At 42.5% G+C, this 9,556-nt stretch overlaps 1 pseudogene; it reads left to right on the top strand.

Moving 5' to 3' along the window:
• Nucleotides 1-753: 753 nt before the first annotated feature.
• LOC132654080 (vomeronasal type-1 receptor 90-like) lies at nucleotides 754-1,684 on the top strand (annotated as a pseudogene).
• Nucleotides 1,685-9,556: the final 7,872 nt, after the last annotated feature.

Below are 9,556 nucleotides of genomic sequence, written 5' to 3'. Positions count from 1 at the left end.
AAATTAACTCAAGATTTATTTAATTTTATTTTTAATTACTTGTTTGCATAGTATGGGAATGAGCACAGGTGCCCTAGAGGCCAGATGAGGTCATTCATGCCCTGTCGCTGCAGTGACAGGTTGATGTGAGCCAGTTGATTTAGGTGCTGGAACTGAACTCAATGGCTCTGTCAGACTAGCCAGAGCTCTTAACTTCCAAGCCGTGGCTTCAGGCTCCTCTCTCTGCTCTTGCTGTGGCTGTGACTTTACTATCTGCTTTCTGCTCCTGACTTCACCTCTCATGAACTGTGGACTATGACCTGAGAGTTAAGCCAAATAAACCCTGTCCTCCTCTAAGCCAGTTTTGGTTATGGTGTTTTAGTGCAGCAACGGAAACAGAATGGGAAAATTATCAAAACTTTTGAAGCTTTTTCTATACCTGATAAGATGACAAAACAAGAACCAGTCAATGCCCCTGAAAACCTCAAAATGAGGCAGTGGTGGGGAATCATTGCTATAATACATGATCATTTTAATGCACAGGAAACTTGAAGCAGCAAGGGAGCCCATCTATAGGTACACAATCCAGGCATGACTGACAATGAGGGGGTTTGGACCTCAGGAAAACTTGAGTACTGAGGCTGTATTGGGCTGGGTCCACCAATATTCCTAAAGGCAATAGTGTTTGGTACCAATGTTGCTGTTACTGTTTGTGATGAATAATTTCTCTTGCCTTTCTTCTCAGATGTTTACTTTAGTTCCTTGTCTCATACAATGAGAAGAATCAAGACCCTTTATGGAGTTGTTGACACATTATACATTTTTCTCTGAGGTAGGCATTGGGATCTCCTTCAACATTATCCTCTTCCTCTTCCACCTTTTTGAGTTCCTTCTTGAAAGCAGGCTCCGGATCATTGACCCACTCATCAGTGTCTTGGCCCTCATCCACCTTGGGATGCTAACAGTCATTGGATTTGCAGCTGCTGACATTCTTGGATCTCAGAATATGTGGAATGACATCAAGTGTAACTCCCTTGTCCACTTGCACAGACTTTTGAGGGGCCTCTCTCTTTGTGCCACCTGCCTGCTGAGCATCCTTCAGGCCATCATCCTCAGCCCCAGAACCTCCTGTCTGGCAAAGTTCAAACCTAAATCCCCACAGCAGAGCCTGTGCCCCCGTCCTGTGCTGTGGGCCTTCTACATGTCCTGTGGTGCTCACTTCTCCTTCTCCTATGTTGCTGAGTACAATGTCACCTCACATGGTCTCATATTTGTCACAGAATCTTGCATTATTTTACCTATGGGGTATAGCAGCAGACACTTATTTTCCATACTGAGGATATTTCGAGATGTGTCCTTTCTAGGTCTCATGGCCCTCTCTAGTGGGTACATGGTGGCTCTCTTATGCAGACACAAGAAGCAGGCTCAGGGCCTTCACAGAACCAGCCTTTCTGCAAAAGCGTCCCCAGTGCAAAGGGCCACCTGTATGATCCTGCTGCTCATGAACTTCTTTGTCCTGATGTACTGTATGGACTGCATCATATCTGCCTCCAGACTGATTCAGGATAATGACCCAGTCCACCACACAATCCACATGATGGTCTCCAATGGCTATGCCACTGTCAGCCCCTTGCTGTTCATTGGCACTGAGAAACGAATTGCTGGCTTCTTACAATCCTTGGTAAGGAGGACAGCACATGCTTAACTAGTAATTGAAGGACGAGTTCACTTAAGGAGCCAACTGACAGATGCTTGCTGACAGATGGTGAATCCCGGCCTCGTGCTCATGCTCCTCCACAGAAGTGAAAAAATGATTCCTGCTTTGTTAAACTGCTTCTTTTGAAATGTGGGTTACATCTGTAGGTATTTGAGGCAAATGACTTCATGTGCATTTCTGCTTGGTGTCAGCAGGGGACACCTGTTACACTTCACAGATTAGGGTGCTCTGTGTACTTATCAATGAGCGGAACTGTATAGCACTTTTTTTTAATTTTAATTTTTATTTTTAGTTACAATTTGCTAACTCTGTGTCCCAGCTGTATCCCGCTCCCTCATTCTTTCCCCCTCCCCAACTCCCTCCCTGGTCTCCTCCCTGCTCCTTTCCAAGTCCACTGATAGGGGAGGACGTCCTCCCCTTTCATTTGACCCTGTTTTATCAGGTATCTTCAAGGCGGGCTTAAAAGTCCTCCTCTGTGGCCTAACAGGACTGCTCCTCCCCTGGGTGGTGTAGTCAAAGAACCTGCCCTTGAGATCCTGTTAGAAATAGTCCTTGTTCCCCTTACTTTGGAATACTACTTGGTTATTGAGCTACCACTGTTCACATCCGAGCAGAAGTTGTAGGTTATATCCATAGATGGTCCTTGGTTGTCACTTGAGTTTTTCATCTCGGCCATTCTGATGGGTGTAAGGTGAAATCTCAGGGTCGTTTCGATTTGCATTTCCCTAATGGCTAATGATGTTGAGCATTTCTTTAAGTGTTTCTCTGCCATTCGATGTTCCTCTTTCAAGAATTCTCTGTTTAGCTCCGTTCCCCATTTTTTAATTGGATTACTTGGTTTATTGCTTTTCTGCTTCTTTAGTTCTTTATATATACTGGATATTAGCCCTCTGTCAGATAAAGGGTGGTGAAGATTCTTTCCCAATCTGTAGGCAGTCGTTTTGTTTTGATGACAGTGTCTTTTGTTTTACAGAAGCTTTTCAGTTTCATGAGGTCCCATTTATTGATTGTTGCTCTTAGAGCCTGTGCTGTTTGTGTTCTGTTCAGGAAGTTTTCTCCTGTCCCAATGAGTTCTAGGCAGTTCCCCACTTTTTTCCCAACTGATTTAGAGTATCTGGTTTTATGTTGAGGTCCTTGATCCACTTCAACTTTAGTTTTGTGCAGGGTGATAAATATGGATCTATTTTCATTTTTCTGCATGTAGACATCCTGTTGTTCTAGCACCATTTGTTGAAGATGCTGTCTTTTCTCCATTGAATGGATTTTGCTTCTTTGTCAAGTATCGAGTATTCATAGGTGTGTGGGTTTATTTTTGGGTCTTCTATGTGGTTCCATCGATCCTCCTATCTGTTTCTATGCCAATACCATGCAGTTTTTATTACTGTTGCCCTGTAGTACAGCTTGAGATCGGGGTTGGAAATACCTCCAGATGATCTGTTGTTGTACAGGATCATTTTGGAGATTCTGGGTTTTTTGTTTTTCCATATGAAGCTGACAATCTTTTTTTTCAAGGTCTGTAAAGAATTAAGTTGGTTTTTTGATGGGAATTGCATTGAATCTGTAGATTGCTTTCGGCAGTATGGCCATTTTCACAATGTTAATCCTACCAATCCATGAGCACGGGGGATCTTTCCATCTTCTGATATCTTCTTCGATTTCTTTCTTCAGAGACTTGAAGTTTTTCTCAAACAGGTCGTTCACTTGCTTGGTTAGAGTCACACCAAGGTACTTTATGTTATAAGTGGCTATTGTGAAGGGTATTGTTTCCCTAGTTTCTTTCTCAGCCTTTTTTGTCTTTGGTATACAGGAGGGCTTCTGATTTTTTTGAGTTGATTTTGTATCCTGCCACTTTGCTGAAGGTGTTTATCAGCTGAAGGATTCTCTGGTTGAATTTTTGGGGTCGCTCATGTATACTATCATATCATCTGCAAATAGTGACACTTTGACCTCTTCCTTTCCGATTTGTATCCCCTTGATCTCCTTTAGTTGTCTTATTGCTCTGGCTAGTACTTCAAGTACTATGTTGAAGAGATATGGAGACCATGGGCAGCCTTGTCTTGTCCCTGATTTCAGTGGGATTGACTTAAGTTTCTCTCCATTGAGTTTGATGTTGGCTATAGGCTTGCTGTATATTGCTTTTACTATCTTTAGGTATGTGCCTTGTATCCCTGATCTCTCCAAGACTTTAAACATGAATGGGTGTGGTACTTTGCCAAATGCTTTTTCGGAATCTAGGGAGATGATCATGTGGTTTTTCTCCTTCAGTTTATTTGTGTGGTGGATTACATTGATGGATTTCTGTATGTTGAACCACCCTAGCATGCCTGTGATGAAACCTACTTGGTCATGGTGGATGATATCTTTGATGTGTTCTTGGATTTGGTTTGCAAGTATTTTATTGAGTATTTTTGCATCAATGTTCATAAGAGAGATAGGTCTGAAGTTCTCTTTTTCTGTTGGATCTTTGTGTGGTTTAGGTATCAAGGTGACTGTGGCTTCATAGGATGAGTTTGTAGTGTTCCTTCTGTTTCTATTTTGTGGAATAGTTTGAGGAGAAGTGGTGTTAGCACTTCTTTGAATGTCTTGTAGAATTTTGCGCTGAAGCCATCTGGTCTAAGGCTTTTTTTGGAGGTGAGACTGTTAATGACTGCTTCAATTTCCTTGGGAGATATAGGGCTATTCAGTCTTTCTACCTGATATTGGCTTAATTTTCGTAGATAGAATCTGTCAAGACAATTATCCATTCATTTAGATTTTCAAATTTTGTGGCATATAGGCTTTTGTAGTATGACCTAATAATTGTTTGGATTTCCTCAGTGTCTGTAGTCATGTCCCCATTTTCATTTCTAATTTTGCTGATTTAGATAGTTTCTCTCTGCTTTTTAGGTAGTTTGGCTAAGGGTTTGTCTATCTTGTTGATTTTCTCAAAGAACTAGCTTCTTGTTTCATTGATTCTTTGAACAGTTTATTTGTTTCTAATTGATTGATTTCAGCTCTGAGTTTGATTATTTCCAGCCGTCTGCTCCTCTTGGGTGTATCTTTTTTTTTTTTTTCCTGTGTTTTCAGTTGGGCCATTTAGTTGTTTGTATGTGATGTTATGAATTTCTTCTTGCAGGCACTTAGTGCTATAAATTTTCCTCTGAGCACTGCTTTCAATGTGTCCCATAAATTTGGGTATGTTCTGCCTTCATTTTCATTGAATTCTAGGAAGACTTTAATTTCTTTCTTTATTTCTTCCTTAACCCAGCTCTCATTGAGTAGTAAGTTGTTCAGTTTCCATGTGTGTGTCGACTTTTTGTTGTTTCTGTTGTTGTTGATATCCAGCTTTAGTCCATGGTGGTCAGATAGTATACAAGTGATTTTTTTCAATATTTTTGTATCTGTTGAGGCTTGCTTTGTGACCCACTATATGGTCTATTTTGGAGAAGGTTCCATGTGGTGCTGAAAAGAAGGTGTTCTCTTTTGAGTTTGGGTGCAATGATCTGTAGACATCTATTAGGTCCATTTGATTTAGGGATTCTGTGAGTGCTCTTATTTCCCTATTTGGTGTCTGTCTAGTTGATCTGTCCCTTGATGAGTGTGGGGTGTTGAAGTCTCCCCACTATTAAGGTATTAGGATCAATGTATGATTTAAGCTTTAATAATGTTTCATTTACGAATGTAGGTGATCTTGTATTTGGGGCATAGATATTCAAGATTGTGATGTCCTCTTCGTGGATTTTTCCTTTGATGAGAATATAGTGGCCCTCCTTATCTTTTTTGATTAACTTTGGATGAAAGTCTATTTTATTAGATATTAGGATGGCTACTCCAGCTTGTTTTCTGGTACCATTTGCTTGAAAATCGTTTTTCCAGCCCTTTACTCTGAGGTAGTGTTTATCTTTGTTGCAGAGGTGTGTTTCTTGGATGCAAGAGAATGTTGGATCCTGTTTCCGAAACCATTTTGTTAGCCTGTGTCTTTTTATTGTCAGTTGAGTCCATTGATATTGATAGATAATAGTGACCAATGCATGTTAGTTCCTTTTGTATTGGAGTTGGTGATCTTACCCTGTTTCATTGGTTGTTTTCTTTTCATTTTTGTTGGGATATTATCGGTATGCCCTGTTTTCTTGGGTGAAGTTGTTTTCGTTGGATTGGAGTTTTCCTTCTAGTATCTTCTGTAGGGCTGGTTTGCTGTGTAGATATTGCATAAATTTAGTTTTGTGATGGAATATTTTGTTTTCTCCATCTATGTTGATTGAAAGCTTTGAGGGTATAGTAGTCTGGGTTGACATTTGTGATCTCTTAGAGTCTCCATGATACTTGCCCAGGCCCTTCTGGCTTTCATAGTTTCTGATGAGAAGTCCCGTGTGATTCTGGTAGGTCTACCTTCATATGTCACTTTGCCTTTTTCCCTTGCTGCTTTTAATATCTTTTCTTTGTTTTGTAGATTTAGTGTTTTGACTATGATGTGACATGATGTGTTTCTTTTCTGGTCTAGTCTATTTGGTGTTCTGTAGGCCTCTTGTATATTTATGGACATCTCTTTCTTTAAGTTGGGAAAATTTTCTTCTATGATTTTCTTGAAAATATTTTCTGGACCTTGGAGCCTGGAGTCTTCTTTTTCATCAGTTCCTATTATTCTTAGATTTTGTATTTTCATAGCGTCCTTGATTTCTTGGATATTTTGTGATTGGAACTTTTCTGATTTTACTTTTTCTTTGAGAGAAGTATCAATTTCTGCAAGTGTGTCTTCATCTCCAGAGATTCTTTCTTCCATCTCTTGTATTTTGTTGGTGATGCTTACTTTTGTGGTTCCTTATTTTTTCTCCAAGTTCTCCAGCTCAAGGGTTTTCTCAGTTTGTGTTTTCTTTATTGATTCTAATTCTGTTTTCATGACTTGCACCATTTCATCTGTTTGAATTTGGATTCCTGTCTCTCCACAATGGTCTCTATTTCTTTGTTCATTTCATTTTTATATGCCACTAATTTTATCTCTACTTGTGCCTCTATTTGTTTGGCTATGTTTGCCCCTGTTTCTTTAAGGATTTTGTCTATTTCTTCTTTCTTTACCTCCATTTGACTGGCCAACTCTTTGAAAGATTTATTCATTTCCTCCTTATGACCTCGAATAATTGGGTAAGCATGGCTTTAAAGTCATTATCCTGTGCTTCTGATGAATTAGAGTATCCATCAATTTTGGGGTTTGCTGGTGAAGTCATGATGTCCTGATGTATGTTGCAAGTGTTCTTTCGCCTACCCCTGGCCATTGGTTTATCTGAAACCTTCCATGTTTGTTTTTGGATTCTGCAGATTAGACTGGTACTGTCTCTCTCTGGTGTCTGGAGAATTCTTCAGGAAGCTGAGAGAGGTCCTGTGTCCTCAGTGTGTGCTGAGGACTAGCTGTACCTGTGGGAGAAAAGTACGCAGGCGCAAACGGGGCAAATGCAGGCATGTGTGTGAGTGCGGGCTCGAGTGTGTGTGTGTGTGTGTGTGTATCTGTGTGTGTCTGTGGAAGTGTTTGTGTGTGGAAGTGTGCTTGGACATATGTGTCGAGGGACAGAGTGATGGCTGATGATCGCAAATGCAGGCGCATGCCTGCCTTCATGCTCGTGTGTGTGTGTGTGTGTAAGTGTGCGTGGACATATGTGTTGAGGGACAGAGTGATGGCTGATGTTGAACCCTTGAGTGTGTGGGAGGGGCTCTGCACTGTATATGTCGCAGGCGCTAGTGATGATCACAGTGCAATTTCTGGCATTAATTGCTTTAACCTCTCAATTAGACCCACAGAGCAGGAACTTCAATGTCCCAAGTGCCCCTCTGTTTCCCAAAGTGGGTATATGGTTTAGAGGGGGTTCGATGCCTGGTTTCTGTTTTAGAAGGACCCAGGATCTGGGGATCTGCAGATTCTCAAGGGTGCACTCACTTACAGGCAGGTCACTCAGCAGAGATCGGGGTGTCCAGGCTCTCTGCTCTCTGGTTTGGCCCTGCTTCTTTGATATGCACTGCCAGCTCCATGCTGCTGTCACTGCCAGTCTATGAGGTCTTGCTGCAGCTGGAGATTTCAAGGTGGTCACGTCAGGGTAACCAGGACCTCTGTTCTCTGATTTGGCCCTGGTTAGTCTTAAACTGGAGGGCTGATGTGCCCCACCAGCTCAGTGCTGCTCTGCTGCCAGGAAGCTCCACTGTAACTAGAGACTGGGTTGCTAATCCAGATGCTTTCTGGGAAGTCCTGGGGTCTCTTCATTGTGCTCTCCAAGCTTGGGAGGCCCAGTGCCTGGTGTGCCTAGGTTGTATGGGGTTTCTGTCTGGTTTTGGTGAGTATATAACGTATTCTCTGACAGTGTGGTATGTGCGGGCCTGTACCATCAGTGATAGCGATCCTGCGGAGGTAGTATGGCGTCTAGCAGACTCGAGCCTTGGGAGGATGGTGCAGCCTCCCAGTGAATGTGGGACTCCGAGACAGGTACTGCTGGCATTTGCCACTAAAGGGCTTGGAGCTCCACCTCAGTAGCTATAGATCCCAGGCTGTTAGGTCTGCACTGAGAAAGATGAGTCCACTGTGCCTCTGTGCTGAGGAGGAGGGAGTTCTGGAGGAGGGGAGTCCTGGGAGATCAAAGGATCATTTCTCACCTTCCCCAAACAAGTCCCCAGGTGACCCGAGACCAAAGTTTTCACCTAGTGTGATGTTCCCTTTTGTTTAGAAATCCTCACCATTGTTTTCCTGGGTTAGAGGTCCTTCCACTCACCAACTCAGACATTTAGCTCTTCCACAGCTCAGATACTGTGTGTGCTAGTCGCCATCTTGGCTCCACCCCTCTCGACTTGCTCATTCTTCATCAGGCAGCTTCCTCCATCCTCCCCGCCACGTGCTTCTTTCCACACTCACCCATGGTGGCTCTCTGCTTCCTTACTTCTCTTACTCTTCCTCTCTCTCCTCTCCTTCCCATGGTCTTCCTGTCCTCACAACCCTAGAAACTTAGCCATACACCCTGCCCATGTGTGTCGGGTTTTATTGTTTAAACAAGAAAAAATCCTTAGGCAAGTTTTACACAAGGACTGTTGTAGATGAGAATGTGCTCTCATCTGTGCAGTAACCAGATTGTGGGAGTCAACAATTAGCATCAGAGTACACAGCTCCAGACCAACCCCCAACACTAACTTTTCTCACGTTGCTCATTAGACTTATTTCAAAAAGTTTTTATTCACTGTGATGCTTCTATTCTGGGTTGAGGACTCCTGGGCCTCCCCTGACTTCCCATGGTTCTGAGTGTGCTTTTCCTACACTCTGTGAAATGCAACCAACCCTTTTCCTGAGACACCCCTCTCCCATGGAGCATGTCATTTCCATTTAGTGTTGATTCTGTATTTCCTGGTTTCCAAAATCTGAATTCAAGATGTTAGTAAATTTTAAAAGTAAATAAAAAAGAAATGAAATGAAAACCAGAGAAGTAGAGGCAAAGCTCAGAGCTGAAGTGGTCACAGGCAGGTGGAACATAGCTGAGGCTGAGGCCATATCTGACTGTCTCCCAGTCTCTGAGGAGCAGGAATGGACACCACATTCTCATTGAAGACTTCAGGAAGAGGCTGTGCTTTGCCTGAGTGCAACTATATGCTCTGTGTTTCAGTCTCCCCAGCAGGCATGATGCACACACCTGCACCCAGGACTGAGACAAGGAGGAAGGAGCATACTTAGTTCAAGAGCAGCCTGGGCAACTCAGAGCCCTTGTCAAGAAGGGCAGTCATTTTATGGAGACTCTCATATAGCCAGGTACTAGAAAAAAATACCAATGCACCCTAGACAACTCCCCACTTTCTCTCTGTCATGTTCAATGTATCTGGTTTTATGTTGAGGTCTTGATCCACTTGGATATGATTTTT

This window comes from Meriones unguiculatus, chromosome 5 (assembly GCF_030254825.1).
Source record: "Meriones unguiculatus strain TT.TT164.6M chromosome 5, Bangor_MerUng_6.1, whole genome shotgun sequence".
In the NCBI taxonomy this organism is placed as follows: domain Eukaryota; kingdom Metazoa; phylum Chordata; class Mammalia; order Rodentia; family Muridae; genus Meriones; species Meriones unguiculatus.
This window is presented reverse-complemented; position numbering and strand designations above follow the sequence as displayed.